The following is an 18677-nucleotide window of genomic DNA, read 5'->3' on the forward strand; positions in this document are numbered from 1 at the left end:
CTAAAGGAATGAGTACAGAAAGTATGAAATGAACGGTGGACAAGGAAATTGATGAATGCATAGGTAAATCTAATCAAGCATTGGCATGTAATAGCCACATGATTGTGTCAAATTAGGAAAGCACAAAAACAAGGTAGAACTAAAATATTTTACACTAAGAAGTTTATAAGAGATTTTTTTCGTAAGGGAAGACACTGCTATTGCATTAAGTTAAGCATACGTATAGAATTTTAAGGGCAACAAATAAAAGAATACAAGCCCACAGTGATTAAGAATAAGAATAATTAAAAAAAAGCTGTGCTATAAGCACAGAACCTACTTGGGGTTCTCTCTCCATCTCTCCCCCAGCCTCAAAAAAAATAAATAAAATGAAAAAAAATTTTTAAACAAATTTGTACAATATCAATCATTAGAGAAGATCTTGAACAATGGGATCTCTAATGTATTACTGGTTGGAGTATAAACTGGTTCAGTAATTTGAAAAACAAATGGTAACCTTCAGTAAATCTGACAAGGCACAATCCCTATAATTCAGCAATTCTACTCCTAAATATAGACCTTTAAAAACTTTTGCATATGGACACAAGGGGACATGATCACGGCAACATTATTTGAAACAAGAAAAAATTGGTTTGGGGTGACAAGTGATAATCAATAAGGAACTTTCCAAATTTCCCAGTAAGAAACTAATTGAATAAAAGGGGCCTTTCCAAGAAGGAGGAGTTACACTTCCCATGGGTTCCCCAAACTCCAGGTGTTAGGTAGCTTATGTGCCTAACAACTACCAACAACTCATACTTCATCCTCAAACTGCTTGACACCAAAACAGTCTGACCATCCCCAACTCCTACAAGGGTCTTCTCCTGTTAAGCTCACCAAAAGGCAGAGCAACAGGATGGAGACATCCCACTGGTGGATCCATTCTGCAGAAAACCCATCCCCAGTGCATCCAAATGCACATGAGCTCAAACACATCTCTGGAAAGGGTACTGGGAGACCATCTCCCACTTTGCTGCCAGCGAGTCCCTGGTTGCACCAAGTAATAGTGCTGATATCTCTCCTGACTCCTTGACATAAAAGTTGCAAGAAAACGAAATATCCATTAGCAGGAGAGTATATAGATAAACCACGGAATTTTATACAACACTGAACACTATCATCATGGATGAATCTCACTACCACAATAATGACTGAAAATATGGAGAAGATACCAAGTCACAGAAAAATACACTCAGTAGAGTACCATTTGTGCAAAGCTTAAAAGTATGACAAATAATATGACATAGTGATTAGTCATACATACATACTTAGTACTATTACAAAGAATGACATGGGGGTGCTTGGCCGGCTCAGCTGAGACAGCATGCAACTCTTGATCTTGGGGTTGAAAGTTCAAGCCCCACGTTGGGTGTAAAGATTACTTACGAAAAATAAAATCTTTAAAAAAAAAGAATTATATGGAAAGGATAATTACCTCACCCCAAATTCAGAATAGTGGTGGCATCATTGTGTACTGGGAGAAAGTGAGATATGAGTAGGGATAGGTGCCCACGAGCATCAGTGTTACTGGTAATGTTCTATTTGTTCAGCTGAGTGTTGAAACATGAGTCTTGACTATGTTCTTCTATACACATTGTCTTAAATATTTCATAATGTTTTAAATGAATAACTACGAGGTAAAGAAGCAGAGTCAGCACATATCATTCCTATAAAGAGGAAAATATGCAAGAATTGAAGAAGGTATCTTTTAGGCTGGGGATGGAGGGCCCCTCGGAGGCCACTCAAATGGAATTCAGTAGAAAGAGAGACATTCTCCAGAATGTTCTGAAGTCATTCTATAGCATTGAGATGCTTATAAACAAAATTATATCTTCACTAGCAGAGGGAGGTGAACCATATCATAGCTTTATTTTAATTAATCACACAAACTTCTGCATAACATTTTTTTGCCTATCTTTTAATACACTAAACAACCCCTAAACACAATATCCTTTCACTTGTAAATAAACCACTTTCTATATTACCTATGCAAATGTCAACATTTAGGCTGGAATTGCACTAATATTCATTGCATATGCTTCTGGTCTTATAGAGTAGCTCTGCCTCTAAGCATTTGCCAGTGAACGAATGAATAAATTAAATAAATGAAACTGTATTAAAGAGTTAGTGTGTAAAGAATTAGCTTAAATGGCTCAAATTCATGTTGATGGCAGCCAAATACAACATCCAACAAATAAGAACAACTACAAGTCAAGAGCTGTGCAAGGCACTAGGGCTATGAAGACAGTGAAAGTGCTTCCAGAGAGACCATGCCAAACTTGTATCATAACTTTTATTACCTCTTATGGAAATGACTCCCCCATTCTCCTATGCCCTTTGTGAAGACAAATTTTGCTGAATTTCCCTCTTTATTCCTATTCAGCAAATAGGCATAGAGGTGGATAAAGGTGACAGTTAAATTAGAGAATGAAATAGAAGCTCTTGGGAGTTCTCTGGTATCTGGGAATCTTTTACATTCTATGCATCTCTGTTCATACAGACATCAGAGATTTGATTTTAGCTCTAAGAGCAGCAAATGTTAGCAACAAGGCATTTCTCTGCTTTCCCCAAGTAAAAGATTCCAATTGTTTTCTTTCCTTCTAATGTCTTAAGGTTTTTCCCCCCCTTCAAGCAATTAGATTACTTTAGGAGAGAAAATATACAGTTCAAATTTTATTTTAAGAGATAAATTATTTTTACCTTTTTCAACCATCTAGTGGCTTCTTCCACAGCTGCATCTGGTTCTGCATTTTCTGCCACCAAGGGTGAGGTTCCAGAAATTTGCTCTATAATCCTAGCCCATCCCATAGAGGCCAGCCATGAGCTGGGAAGACTCTGGAGATAGGGCTTTTGGAGCAGGTCAGAGTCAAGCACCAATTGTCCTGTCCATGGCCATCCTCTGCTCCTGTCTGGTTGTGCCTGGCACCAACAGAGTGGGAGAGGAGGAAGGCAAGCACGTGGGCATAACTTCCTGCCAGGGCAGGAGCCAGCCTCCAGGCCATGGCCCCAGAGTCTGCTCTGGGAGACTGTTGTTTGTCCAGTTTAACCAGCTCAACCCGAGGGAACCCCATGCCTCAGCACGTAGGGACTAGAGGGGGTGGCAGGACTTCAACAAGTCAGATGTCTGCTTAGCAGAGCTACCTTGAGTTCAAACTCTTCCAGACCAGGCTCACCATCAATCACCTCTACTATGTCAACGGAAAACCTATCATACAAAAATGTCTTCCTCCATTAGTGATCAACACATCTATCCTGGTTAAACCCTACGAGCAGATCAGCCCAAGGCATAGCTCACCATTTTACCCAGGTGAACATACAGAAAGCCTTGTCTTCAGAAATAGGCAGTCTGCCTGGTTTTGTTTGTTGGTTGGTTTTTTGCTGCAACAATTCATAGAAGAGTGTGAATCAGTCGGCAAGAGGGGAGGGGAAGGAAGATGTGGTTGATACACCCTTAAAAAAGGGTGTTCTGGGTAGTCAAAATATTTATAACTAGAGCATGATCTTCATGGAGTGAGGCTAATGTGTTTCACAAGCAGGCAGAACTGTAAAACTTCTAAACTGAGACACCCGTAACATTTCACATTGCCTATGAAATACTGACAGGAAATACTACTTTCAGAGAAAACTTGATAAAGTTGAGATAATGCAGTGAGAAATCTAACTGCTGAGGAACTGGATTCCTGCCTTCAGCCCTGGTTGGTCCATTCATTTATGGCAGTAAATAAATGTTATGAAAGTTCATGTAAAAACTATTATCTAAATGGTTGAATATGAAAGGCTTGCATTATAGCCAGGCATGCATTTCTGGCAGAGGAAGCACAAGTTTGTTCACAATGTCTTTTTTTAGACTACTTTGAGGAAGAATGTCATCATTGGAATACTGTGAACCATAGCAAGTTTCATCTTTTTTTTTTCTTTATGGAATGAGAAATGACATCAGTTTACATGTCATCTGAGAAGAAAGGAATTTCTTTTGTTGAAAGGCATCCACATCTCCCTGTCTTTGCGAGGCTTTGTTACTGAAACAGACTTTATTATTGTTAATTGTTTGGCCATTTATGGGATTGGTAGCTAAATAAATTTTTGTCTCACCAACAAGTCTGTGCATTTACACATATTTTATTGACCTAGTAATTTTACCAGTGTTATACGTGTTACACACTCATGACGATCTTAAGGAAATGCTGACACTTAAAACCCCATTACTTTCAACTTGGTAGGAAAATACCATAAGAAGAAAACCTTTAACCCATATGTATAAAACCTAAAAGTATTTCAACCTACCCCACAACGCCACCTTGGCCTGCAAACCTTTTCCTTCTCATGTGTTTTTCTATAATGATAAACATATTCCAGTTAACTTCCAAGCAGCATTCAAAGAATAATCCGTGGCTGCCCTATTTCTAGCTCCTTTACCCATTTGATATCGGGTTGTCACTTCTAATGTTTTAATCACTCTCAAATATATCCCCATGGCCACTGCCTCTGTGCAGTCCCTAGACATCTTTCACCTGAATTAATCTCTCAACCCATCTCTCCACTTTCAATCTTCCTGTCTATAATCCACTTTCCATCACTTTGAGGCTCCCCTGGCCTTGTAGATAAAGTCCAAAAGCCTACAGTGTAGTACCCAAAGCCCTCATGATGTGGGGAAGCTTTTCTCCCTCTAACCATTTCACCAAGTTCTCCCATTCACATTCTATATGCCAATCATAGAAAAATGGTTGTGGTTCTCAAAAGCACCATGTTCTCTCTCACCCGTAAGCCTTCATATCTTTGCTCTCCTCTGCCAAAAAAACACTTCTTTCCAACTTTCCCACCCATGACTGAAACCTTTACCCATTGGACTCCTGCTTGTCTCTTACAATTCCATTCTGGCAGTACTTCCAAATGGAAGCCTTCTCTGACATGCCTCTGCCCTACACTTGGTTAAGCACCTTCTGTATGCTCTCTGGGTACTAAGTGTTTGACACGTGTTTGTAGAATGAATCCTTTACCCTAATAAGCATTTCCAATTCCATGAAACCTGTGAAGTGACCATGATTATTTGCTTGCCATCCCATCAACATGGTTTGTATATGCCCATCTCCACACCTTTCCCCACTATCCACCACCTTGGGATGTTTTCCTTCTTCTTCAGGGAAGATCTCTCTGAACATTTATTTCAATCCTAGGCAATGTTTCTGACCTCTGAATTCATGGCACATTTTGCATATGTTTCTCAATTAGCATTTATTTATACACAGTGCCAGTGACATCACTTATATTTTAGCTTTTGAGTTTTTCAACTTTTTTTTATGGATATACATCTAGTTCTCCTATCAATTACACTTTAAGCAAGTTAAAAACAGGGAGAAAAGAGAGAGCCAAAGCATAAGAGACTTAAAAACTGAGAACAAACTGAGGGTTGATGGCGGGTGGGAAGAAGGGGAGGGTAGGTGATGGGCATTGAAGAGGGCATCTTTTGGGATGAGCACTGGATGTTGTATGGAAACCAATTTGACAATACATTTCATATATTAAAAAATAATAACAATAAAAAATAAATAAAAAATTAAAAATACATTATGGAAAAAAAAAACGGAGAAAAATACCACTTTGTGCTTGTGTTCTTTCTCCTTCAAATTCACATAGTTCAGCAGCACTGTGTACATAACAGATAACCAATACATATCATTTAACATTTGTTATATGATGAGAACAAAATTAATAAAGACTACATTGTGTGATAAAAATATGTTTCATTTTCAAAAAAATAAATTATTTCAAATGAGATCATAAACAAAAAGAGAAATTCATGACCGTCAGCATGATTCACTGCAGGCTGGCATGTAAAGCCTTGTGAAGCAGCTATAATGGAAACTCCAATTATTGTGCCAACAGTGTGAATGCACTCAGCTGCAGGACAAGCCAGATGTCAATCAAAAGTGGAATAAAAACAAGATGTACACTCTCCAAACGAATTTGTATGTATATTTAATCAAAGAACTCACAGTCCATATGGCAGTAGTAAAAGCAAAAAAGAAAATTAAAGGAAACACAAAAAAATAACAAAACACTAAACGTCAGAAGTAAATTAAACATATCGTTAACACAATAACTGTAAGTGTGTTAAACTCCCCTAATATCTATTCACACTCATCATAAACAACATTCAATTATATGCCTTCTAGAAAACATACATACCAAACAAAGAGACTCTGAAAGACTGCTCATCCCACAAATATTCTTTTGTAGGGTATCGACTATATACCAACACCACACTAAATGACATAAAGATTAAATGTTAAAAGACAGACAGGGATATACAAGGCAAATGCAAACAAAAAGGAAGCAAGGGTCACGACATTAACATTAAGGAGGTATCATTAAAGGCAAGAAGCATTATGTAAAACAATAAATTGTTTTATCTGTGTGTCTCTAAATGAATACAATCTATCAGAATACTCATTGGAAGTGGTAAATATATGTATCTATCTTATAGAGCTGTACTAAGTAAAAATTCATTTAAAACACCCACCTCAATACCTGCCACATGATACATGCTCAATTTTTTTTTTTTTTTTTTTAGTATTTGTAATAGTAGTACTAACAAGTTATGCTAGTCATTGATATTCAGGCTGTAGATAATATAACATCAAAGTAAATAAAGGAAAATACTGGAAATATAAGGAGAAATTTATAGAATCATAATAAAAACAGAACGAGCAGGGGCACCTGGGTGGCTCAGTTGGTTAAGCGTCCTACTTCAGCTCAGGTCATGATCTCACCGTTTGTGAGTTCAAGCCCGGCGTCAGGCTCTGTGCTGACAGCTCAGAGCCTGGAACCTGCTTCAGATTCTGTATCTCCCTCTCTCTCTGCCCCTCCCCTGCTCATGCTCTGTCACTCTCTGTCTCTCAAAAATAAATAAATGTTAAAAAAAAAAAAAAAGAGTGAGTAGGTTTTATCATACTTCTTTTTGTTCTTAAAGGAACAAGTGACAAAAACAAAAAAAGGTAATAGGATATAAATAATAATGACTGATAATATATGTTGGGATGAGTGTATGTGTGTATGTAGATGCATGCATTTTTGTATATTCTACAAACTCCATGATCTACAAAAAAATAATTGCTTTCTTTCCATTGTTCATAGAACATTTACTAAAATTAACCATTTATTAAATCAAAATACAAATCACGATTGCCAAAGCAAAAGATAGGCATTATTCTTCGATGTCTGCAAGAAAACTGGAAGTAAATTACAAAATGATAGCAAACAAACAAAAACTGGAGAAGTTATAATTATTCTTCCAAATAGCTCTAAGATCAAAGGGAATATAAAAACCAAAATTATAAAATAATGGAATAATTAAAATTATGATAGTGGAAACAGGATATAGAAAAATTTGTGGGATGCAATCACAACTGTATTCAGAGGTAAACCAACATCTCTAAATGATTCGATTAATCAAAAATTAGTAATAAATAATAAGTGACGAATGTATCTAAAAAGGTAGAAATACAAATTTAGGAAAAGCTTAGGAAAATTAATATAGTTTGAAGCATAAAATAATTTTAAAAGCAGGAAATGTAAACAATTTGAAAATGGGCTTAATATCTTCTTTCCATAAGAATAAAAATAAAACCGGGGCATCCAGGTGGCTCAGCTGATTGAGCATCTGACTCTGGGTTTCAGCTCAGGTCATGATCTCCAAGTTTGTGTCATGATTTCAAGCCCCTCATTGGGCTCTGTGCTGACGGTGCAGAGCCTGTTTGGGATTCTCTCTCCTCTCTCTCTGACCCTCACCTGCTCATGCTTGCTCTCTCTCTTTCAAAATAAATAAACTTAAAAAAAAAAAAGATTGGGGCGCCTGGGTGGCTCAGTCGGTTAAGCATCCAACTTCGGCTCAGGTCATGATCTCACGGTCTGTGAGTTCAAGCCCCGCATAGGGCTCTGTGCTGACAGCTCAGAGCCTGGAGCCTGTTTCAGATTCTGTGTCTCCCTCTCTATCTGCCCCTCCCCTGTTCATGCTTTGTCTCTCTCTGCCTCAAAAATAAATAAACGTTAAAAAAAATTTAAAGAAAAAAAAAGATTAAAAATAAAACTATGATAAGAGTATGAAGAAAAACCACAGTATTCCTGAATAAAAATTAGGGTGAATATTAAAACACAGAAAAATAAAAGGTTAGAGTGGGAGAGAGCCAAAGCATAAGAGACTCTTAAAAACTGAGAACAAACTGAGGATTGATGGGGGGTGGGAGGGAGGGGAGGGTGGGTGATGGGTATCGAGGAGGGCACCTTTTGGGATGAGCACTGGGTGTTGTATGGAAACCAATTTGACAATAAATTTCATATATTGGGAAAAAAAGAAGACACAGAAAAATAGATGGCTTTTTATATGTAAATATAAACATGTATATAAACTATACACACACACACACACACACACACACACACACAAATATATATGTTTGTATTTGGAGAGGAGAGATCTGTATCTCTTACAAAGCATACCATATACCTGGCCTAACAATTTTGAAGATGTCAATAATCTATAGGTAAATTTCTCTTGGAAAACAATAATTAAAAATTACTGAATAAAATAATCATTAAAATTAATTTGTCCAGGAAAATGGGAAAAATTAAAGAAGCAAGGGAAAATGAATGTCCAAAAATTCTTTTTTAAAAAGTCATTCCATTATTACACACAACTAATTTCAAGGAAAAAATTTCCACACAATAATAACAATATCATCATCATCATCACCATCTTTATCACCATTATCTTAGCAATAGGCACATTTATTTAATGCTTACAACCAGCCAAGAGCTGTCATAGGGCTTTGCCTGTATAATCTCATTTAATCTCACAAAGCCTATCTATAATCGATGCTTGTGTTTACATTTTATAGGTAATGAAACTCATTCTTAGACAAGTTAAATAACTTTCCCAAGGTCATAAAACCTGCAGGTGAACAAGCCAGCATTTAAACTGAGGTCTGTATATGTCCCCAAAGCCCATGGGCTCAATGACCATACTTCACTGCCTTGTGGATACAAACAGTTTCGAGAACACAGAAAAAGATAAACACGCTCCAGATTAATTTTGTGAACCTTCATAAACCTGACAGGAAAACGTGATAAAGCTGGCAAATAACACAAACAAGAAAAAGTATAGGCAAATAAGCAAATAATAAAAAAGGAAAAATACAATGATGGTGGTGAGGATGATTTTTATGAATTCTTAACTAAAAGAGTAACAAATCAAGACCTACAACTTCAAAAAGGAAGAAAGAACCATAAACAAGAAGTGTCTGATATAATTTAATGTATTACAACACTAGATCAAGTAGATCCTATATACCTATACAGATGTTTAAGAAACATTTGTGAGGGGCACCTGGGTAACTCAGTCAGTTAAGCATCTGACTTCAGCTCAGGTAATGGTCTCACAGTCTGTGGGTTCAAGCCTTACATCAGACTCTGTGCTGATGGCTCAGAGTCTGGACTGGAGCCTGCTTCAGATTCTGTATCTCCCTCTCTCTCTGCCCCTCCCCTGATTGTGCTGACTCTCTCTCTCAAACGCAAATAAACATAAAAAATTTTCAAAAAAAATAAAAATGAATAAAAGACATTTGTGAAATTCAGCATCTATTCCTCATTTTTGCTAATTCAAGGTGAATCAGAAATAGAAGAGTGTTTCTATAGTATGGTAAAGAAGTTCTATCTGAAACTAATAGTCAAATGTAATAAATAATATAATATGACCTCTTTGATTCAGGGACAATACAGGAATACCATGACAGAATATTGCTGATCAATACAAGGAGAATAGAAAAAAAAAAAAGAGGGAGATATGTAAGTATTGGGGGAAAATTAACTGTTTTCAGACGCTCATGCTTTTTGCTTTGGAAAGTGAAGGAAGATTAAGTCCATCACCTTTGGGAATTCCATACTCCAGGTGGTAAATGATAATAAGTGCTTTAAAGGATTTGAATAGAAGTAGAGCATAATCTTTTGGTTATGAAGTTTAATTTTTTTAACATCAAAAACTTTCACAGACTTCTATGTGATAATTTTGTGTTTTTATCATTTGCTGAATCAGAGAAAAGATTATGATTAACACCTACTATGAGTTTAGTAATTTTTTAAAAGGCCATTGTAATTCATTCATTCACTATACCATGTGTGTGTGGGGGGGGTGAATTTACACACCCTTTGCAATAACTCCATCTCCCTCCCACTCACAAGAGTTCGTGGCCCACAGGCAGGAACAACTGCTGGAGACATCTTCAGAAATAGGTAAACAAGAAATCTGAGTGGGAGAGTATCGCCTGAAGGAATAGCCTGCATGCTTCTCAGGCATGGCTTCGTGCCTCACTGTTTTACAAAAACTGTGAAAGGTACCTGATAAGTGCATGAAGTTCAGTTCCTATATTTACATAGTAGATTAGAAGGACTCTGATTCACCCATGTAATTTCTAATTAGGAAAGATCAGATAGGGAAAACCAAGTTGTCAAATTTTAATAGAAAAAGATACATGCTACATATTATACAGGACAAATTAAAATCACAAGGCAAGAGAAGAGGCTGCAGAGACTTAAAGAGTCAGATATTTACTCTTTAGGAAAGGAGAATGCACAGTTCATAAACAAACTTCCAATGCCTCCCAATGTAGTCACATATGTACAAGCGTAAAGATTTACAAATAAAATAGCAAATAATGGCAATTAAATGGAAACCAACAACTTATTGAAAGATAATTCATCCATTAAAAGCTTTTCCATTCAAAATGGATTTCAGCCAGAAACTGGTTTTTCATTCCTCCCTGTAGTATGCATTCTTGGTAGCTACTTTCAGAACATTGCCAACACTATTACACATTTGCTTTATATAGCTTTCAAGTTGCTCTGCAGTTTCTCTCTGGCCAAAATCTTTACAAAAACTACTGGGGGAATAAGAAGCATAGACAGGTCGCCTCCCAGGCTTGGAATCCATTGCCTGAGCACTTTCTATCCAAATTTCTATTGCTCCCATACAGTTAGAATGGATAGTGATCTCAGCTAATTATTTTATCACTGAGTTCAGCAGACTATAGAAGGATGAATCAGTGATCTGTATTCAACTTGTACCATTTGTCACCACTCACACTGAATTTTGGGTTTGTTTGGTTGGTTGGTTTGTTTTGTTGTTGTTGTTGTTGTTTTTTAACCCAGGTAGACCTAGAAAGAAGTCAACAAATCCATCTCTGGCCCTTACTAACTGGAAAAAATTTACCTTGCCTTTCTGAACCTCAGTCTCCTGATCAGAAGAAAGAAAACACAGGATCACGTGGAATTATCACAGTAAGGAGGTTAAAGTACCTGATTCACATCAGGCATTGCCTCAGGGAGTTTTCACACTTCTCTCTTGTTCTTCTGTACCCTATGTTCCCAGTTTTAGGCATTAGTCCATGTCCTCTAGCTCCAATGTGTCTAACTCTGGTTTTAAGGCTTTGAAATAAATCTTAATATTTGAGGCTGCCTTGGGAAAGCATATTATCAGCTCCTTCAAGACTCAAAACAACAGAAACTTCCCTTCCATTTTCTCTTCTTTACTGTGCCAACAGTTGGAACACGTGCCTTCAATTCAAAGCATATTAAGGAATATATTGCCAAGATGCTCTGTAATTGTTCTCAGACGCATGCCTTATTTCAAATAAATGGTAAGATTCTTAAACATAAAGAGAAATGGTTTCTACTCCTTTGCTCCTCAACAATGAAGTCCAGGTTACTTCTCCATACATAGTGGCACTCTGTAGATACTTGTTAGCCTACTCTCACTATTATGAAACAAACCAGGAATTTTTCAAAAATAAAAAAATAAGGTAAAATAAAAATAAATAAATGAGTCTATGTCATTTATCAAACACACTTAAATGTGCTTTAAAGATAATACCATTACAATGAAACTTTAATCCATTGGTAAATTCAGATGGCTAAATAGTGGGCAGAAATTTCTACAAATAATATTTCTCTGAAAGCTGTGGGACATCTTAAAGATTTGATTCAAGTGTACTTGGCCACATCCAGGACCAGGTCTTATAGACCAGTTAGCTGCTATTCAAACATTCAGGGGCAGGTAGTGGGTTTAATCTAGCAAATAACATACTTCTGCAAAAATCAGGCTTTGTGTTGTCTTTATCAACTAGAAAAGTAGAAATCATAAGATAATAGACTTGAAGACAGAAAGAAAATTAAGGAGATTAGGTGGTCCAGCCCTCCATCTTCAGGGAAGTACAGTGTTATTATCACCATTTTACTGATCAAACAACGAAGACCCAGAGCGTTTTGATCATTTTTCCAAGGGGAATGTTGAAGGGGGGCAGGGACAGAGGCAGAGTCAAAGTTCTGGTGGTGACAAGGCCTGAAGTTCCCTGGTCTTTGAGGCAGCCACTCCTTTTGCCACATCACGTATAAGTTTAGTAAATACCTCAAACCTTTAGACTCGGGATTATCAAGATGGTTTAGGTAAATAGTAGCACCTATAGTAGTCTTTTTTCCCTGTCCTGGCTCAGGACCAGTGATTTCCTGCCTGTGCCACCAAAGTCTCTATGTTCATCCCATGGATGAACTGCTCTCCCTGTGCAGTTTCTCTTTTGCAGATTCGGGTTCTGGGCCAACGTGACCCATCTTCTCTTTTCCTAATGTCCCACTATTGGTAACTTATTGAGGACAGTGACAGTGTCATATTCACAGAACCATTCCAGTGTCCATCATAATACCAGACACATAGTAGGTACTTCATAGTTTTCAATGAGTGATGAGTGCCTCAGTGGTGCTGAGTTGCCATGAAGGTAGTTTGACCACTGAACTTGGTAAAAGAACCACCTGCCATAATTCTCATCTTCTTTACCATCACAGCGTTTCCTAATTAGGCTCTTTTCAATTCCCTGGAAGTGCCATAACCTGCAACTGAAGTCTTGGACAGACTCACGCATCACACAGCAGAAGCATAAGGCTTGGCAATTCGACTGAGTTACCACTCCAATTCAATCAAAGCTGCCCTCAGCTGAGAACTTTAACTGTAGGCAGACCTAGACCATCATTCACTCATTCAGCCCTTTCTTTGGGCTCAACTCCTGCATATCTAAATGAAGATAGTATTTACTCCCACAGCTAGTGAGATCATGGCAACCTGATGAAGAAATATTCTCCCAAACAGAGCACTGTCCTCAATATCTTCCATGTGATTTCACGCTACTGTGAAATCATTCACTTTTCCTAGTCTGCAGGTTCCCACACAAATACCTAGTTTAAGATCCTAGTAGCATCAATAAAGGGAAGCATAAAGTATGCATTTTTCCCTAGGGGTGAAATTATCTTAAGTCACCATAAGCTACCATGCCCACATTGAGAATTTACTTCTGATTTAGCTTTTCTTTTCTCATATGGTCTTAAGTTAGAATGCAAACACTAGGGGCACCTGGGTGGCTCAGTCGGTTGAGCGTCTGACTTGGGCTCAGGTCATGATTTCACAGTTCGTGAGTTCATGCCCCGCGTCAGGCTCTGTGCTGACAGCTCAGAACCTGGAGCCTGCTTCTGATTCTGTGTCTCCCTCTCTCTCTACCCCTCCCCAACTTGTGCTCTGTCTCTCAAAAATGAATAAAGATTAAAAAAAATTTTTTTAAAAAGAATGCAAACACTAGCCTAGGACCTGGGGGTAATGTGAATATCAGGAGAGAACAGAGTCTAATAAAGTAAGGAGAAGTTGAACTTTCCACCCTACTGCTGACCACTCTTCAACGTTACCTTAAGCACACACTGAGATCGTCACTGGTCCGACCCAGATTTGGGAGCCAGTCTTAGTGAGGTGTCTCACCAACCGAGATCCTCATGGTACAGCCTTACCTACCTTGCCCTCCCTTCTCCAAGCCCAGGGAGAAACCGGGTCCCAAAGGTCTGAGAAAGGGCCACAAGTGTCATCCTTAACGTACTGGGTAATACAAACAGTGGTGCTAACAGAGAAAATTATAGCTGCCAAAATTAGAGGCAGCTGCTGAAACTCAGCAGTGAGAAAGACTGGCAGCACTAATTCAGCAATCCCATCTATGAGACAACATGATTCTGATGCTCGGTTGAGCAGAGGGAGGTCTGAGGTACATGGAGCAGGAAGGGCTCGCAGAGTGCCTGTGCACTCAAGTCCAGAGAGGGCTGGGACCACAGAGGACAGAGCTTAGTAACCAAAAGAACTAATCCAACCTCTGAAATCATAGCATTCACATGGTGGCCTATGGCTGCCAAATCCTCTCCACTCTTGAGAAGATGGATATCTGTGAGATAGATATTTACTCTCAAAAATTTTCAAAGGTTTTAATATATCTCCCTCCTTGTTCAAATGCAACATGCACCATAAAAGTAAAAAAACAAGGGAGCATATTAAAAATCAATCAGTGAAACGTATATGGGTTCTCAAGTCAAACAGATCTGCATTCAAATTCAGAGTCTACCACCTGTTAACTATTTGACCTTGAACAAGTGATTCAACTTCACCGGGCCTCAATTCTCTTACCTGCAAAATAGCCATCTTTTGAGGAGGAAATGAGGCAAGATGCACAAAGCACCTGACACATGCTAAACACTAATACAGTGGCTATTGTTATGGTTTGCTGTTAGCATAGTGCTTGGCACACAGTAGGTGCTCAATAAATTCTAATGGAATCCTATCATCAGGATTCACACTAGCACAACTGAAAACTGGGACACAAGATAGTTGATTGGTGCATGGGGTCTGGAAAGTAGCCTCCATGAGAGAGGAGATAAGTCTAAGTTGATCATGAGAAATAATAAAGACAACCACTTCCCTGCAACACTCTCCCCTACTCCAGAGTTCTATCTCTTTCCAGGCAGAGATGGCATTGAAAAGGCTCTTGTCTTAATAAAGCAAAGAATTGTCAGCAATTGAAGCCCAAATTAAAAAGAATAAAGTGTAGGGTTGTCTCTATCAGACTGGACTCTAAACACAAAGAGGATTTCACTTCAGTCTTCACAATTGGAGAGGTCTTTTATTTCTCCTTGGATTCAAATCTTAATAAACGAAATACATTTCCCCACCCATTTCTCTCATCGCCACCCCCACCATCACAAAACAACTTTGTCTCCCCGTGACATCAGCACAACACACCTCATTGTGTGCCCTAACAAGCTTCCCCTCCTCCCACTTTCCCATACTGCTCAGTAAGAAGGAACAAGGAACAAGAGACGTGCTGGTCAAGGGTATATATGCAGAGGAAGATGGGCACATGCCTGGATACACATGTCAGCCAACCACTAATGAACAATGTTGATAGTTCAAACCATTAAAGCCCATTATACACACACACACACACACACACACACACACACACACACATACACACACACACACACATATACACATAAGCGTGCAGTCTTTGAGAGAACTTGTTACACGTTAATGACTAAACTTATTTATCTTTCTTAAACTTCACCCTTCTCTCCTCTTGTCCCTCAGGAAAGCTTTTATTTCCAAAGACAAATTTTCAAAGACAAAGACAAATGGTGGACATCTACTTTCCAAGAAAAATCAAGAGACATTAGAGTAAGCAGTTCCAAGGATGAGAAAAACTATAGCAGCGCACGATATGACAACAAATTAATGCTTTTCATAGCGTCTAGCAACCTTCGTCCTGAATGTATATAATTAAAATAAGAACCTGGTGTTACTTTGCCGTGTGGTCAAGGATAGTTTTATTGAGAGCAGATCACACAAACTGAGTGCTTTGTAAACTGCAGAAAGTGATGAAGGGGGCTGGGAGAAGCCAGAGGGAGAAGGTCTAGAAGCGCTGAGTCAGAGCTTAGCTATTTGGGGGATTCCACTCTTCTCCCTGGGGGTTAGTAGAGCAGAAAAGACAACCAGTTCTGACCCCTGATGATAAACAAGGGAAAGAACCCAAAACTCCACAGAATTCTGAAAGTTTAAAGAAGCCCTAAAAAGAACTACCTTAAAGAGCTGAAAAGTTCAAAATAAAGGCGATATTAATAGAAATGTGAGAGCAAGTAAAGCCATGACTTAGCCAACAGCCCTCCCGGGAACAGAGCCCACCTTCTCCAGCCACTCTCAATCCTCCTTTGCATTTGGTATGTCAAAGGAGGTAAACATTCCCTGTGAGTCCCCAACTGATGGTAGGGGCCGGGTCCTTAGGCTCATTTGGGGCTGGAAGGAAAACCAGATTTAAGATTATAAATTGGCTGATGAAAATCCACATGTGAGTTATGAGAAATTGAGTATGATCCCTGAGGTATCCTAAGAATCCTTAGTAATTGGAAAACACACCCTGTAAGTGTGTATTTAAGGTGCAATGGGAACCAGGAAGTAGTAATGTGTGAAATACAGCTCCTGACCACAGGGAGATTATAATCGCATTAGAAAAAGAAGTCAGGTGAAATAGAGAGGATTAGAAGTAAGATGAAGATAGTTTGGCTCTGTGTCTCATTGATAAAAAGAAATCAATTAGAATGGCAGAAAGAAGAATGGTTTCTCTGCTGTCCTGGGAGTGGGCATTTCCAGCACCCTCGCCCCTGTTATTTTAGAGGATTCCTCACTGTGTATGATATGGATGGGATGGAGTGTCCCTCAGCCTCCTGCCCACATGGAGTGGGCACACAAATCTGGCTCATCCAGCCAGACACTCCCACCTGTTTCTGGATGTAGACATGGCAAAGCAACGACCTGGGCACAATTAGGCTCACCCACAGTGTCTATGGTAATGCTCTGCAATGGCTGTGACATCCTGGTCTTACTTCCTTTTGTCCACGACACTTTCCATCTTCCTGTTTCTGAGCCACTGGACTTGCCTCGTTTCCAGGCTGCTGGCTGGTTCTCCGGCCTCCTGCTCACTCTCTGATGCTCCGACTGTGGCTCCTTAAACTGGTTTCTGTTGCTTTGACCAAAAATACTGAGTCCTATGGCTATCCTATTTGTAGGAAATTCCCTTGTTTCTACTGTACTGTCACTAGCTTTTAAAAAAATAAGAACTATATGCTTATTCATCTTTCCTAGCCTTAGAGCTCTTGGCACTGACAGCTCCTTTGGAAGACTATAATTAATTGAAAAAAAATCTAAAGGCATTGAATGATGAGTATTCTTTTGTGTGTTTGTTCTACCACTACACTAGGCAGGTAGTAGATGCTCAATTTGGTACTGTGGAAAGAACTCTGTTTGGAGTGAAGTTATATTCTACTTCTTCTTTGGAATTCCTCAGGCTGCTCAGACAAGTCACTTACCCTCCCTGAGCCTTTGTTTCCTCATTTGCAAACAGGGACAACAATTCTTAACTCATTGGACTCTTGTGAAAATTAAAGCAGACATTAAATTAGGACATGATAGCCTATGTACTATGTGTTATGATATATCATGAGAGTACCATTCAGCAAATGGTACTGGAACAACAGGATATCTGCTTGTAAAAGAATGGAATTGACCCCCACTTCATACCATATGTAAAGATGGTCTCACAAGGGATCACAGAGCTAAATGTGAGGGCTAAAACTATAAAACTCTTAGAAGGAACAAGGAAATACCTCTTCATGACCTTGGGTTAAGTGATGGATTTTAGAGATGATGAAGAAAGCACAAGCAATAAAAGAAAGGAGCAGATAAATCAGACTTAAACAAAATGAAGAACTTTGTGGGTCAAAGGGCAACAACAACAAAAATGAAAAGCCACAGAATGGGAGAATACATTTGCAAATCATGTATCTGATAAGAATATTCTGGGGTATCTGAGGAGAATGAGAGTGACTGCTAATAACATTTTCTGGGGTTATGAAAATGTTCTAAAACTATATGGTGGTGATGGTTGCACAATCTGTGTATATCCTAAAAACCACTAAACTCTATACTTTAAATGGTATACAAATGATATCTCAATAAAGTTCCTAAAAATTCAATGAGACAGCGCTACAATGTATACCTCTAACCACTGCATACAAATATTCATGGAGCAAGGTCTCAAAATATTCTAGACTGTGTGGTTTTATTTATGATGATTGATTAGGCAGAAAGTGCTGGAGAGAATGACTAATGGAAGGTGCTTCAGGCTGGGTGAGTACAAGAATTCCTCCAAACCATTGGGATGAGACATTCTTGTATAAGAATCCTCCAGATGTCTCACAGGGATTGTACACTGTATTCACACGTCTCACCTGTGTTTGAACCTGTCACCACTGTATCCAGTGCCCCCAGGGGTTCTGTCCTACTTGACCTTTGTCCCTTCAGTCAAAATGCACTTGAAATGCTGAGGAAGTGTTCCTTCTCCCCTCTTAGGAGGGGATTCTTACGAGCTGGATTCTTTCTCGTGGCCTCACCTTTCAGCACTTTTTTCTTACTGCTGACTTAATGTAGAATGAATTTGCCACAGAAATTGAATCCTTGATATCCAAATTATTCATATAAAGTCAAGGGTTTGTTTGCTTTTCTGGTCTTTGTTGTTCATTGCTCTGTTTTTTTCATAAGGGCATAGCAAAAAGATTAGGAGAGTATACACCAGAATTAGAACAGTGAGCATCTCGATATACTTTGTGATATCTTCCAAAAATTCTATAAAGAATCATTATTAAAAACACACTGTAAATAGAAAATCATTGCATACTTCAAA

At 38.6% G+C, this 18677-nt stretch overlaps 1 protein-coding gene across 2 annotated transcripts in view; it reads right to left on the reverse strand.

Annotated features, from left to right (window-relative positions):
* NCKAP5 (NCK associated protein 5) overlaps nt 1-18677 on the reverse strand; it is a 974188-nt gene that overhangs the window by 935756 nt on the left and 19755 nt on the right. Inside the window, exon 1 of one of the 2 annotated variants that reach the window (XM_045034780.1) lies at nt 2740-3256. The exons of the other annotated variant lie outside the window; for it this stretch is intronic. The gene's annotated coding sequence lies outside the window, so the exon portion shown is untranslated. Of the gene's footprint in view, nt 1-2739; nt 3257-18677 lie in introns of those variants that run through there. 2 annotated transcript variants of the gene reach the window in all.

Source organism: Felis catus, chromosome C1, assembly GCF_018350175.1.
Source record: "Felis catus isolate Fca126 chromosome C1, F.catus_Fca126_mat1.0, whole genome shotgun sequence".
Taxonomy (NCBI): Eukaryota; Metazoa; Chordata; class Mammalia; order Carnivora; family Felidae; genus Felis; species Felis catus.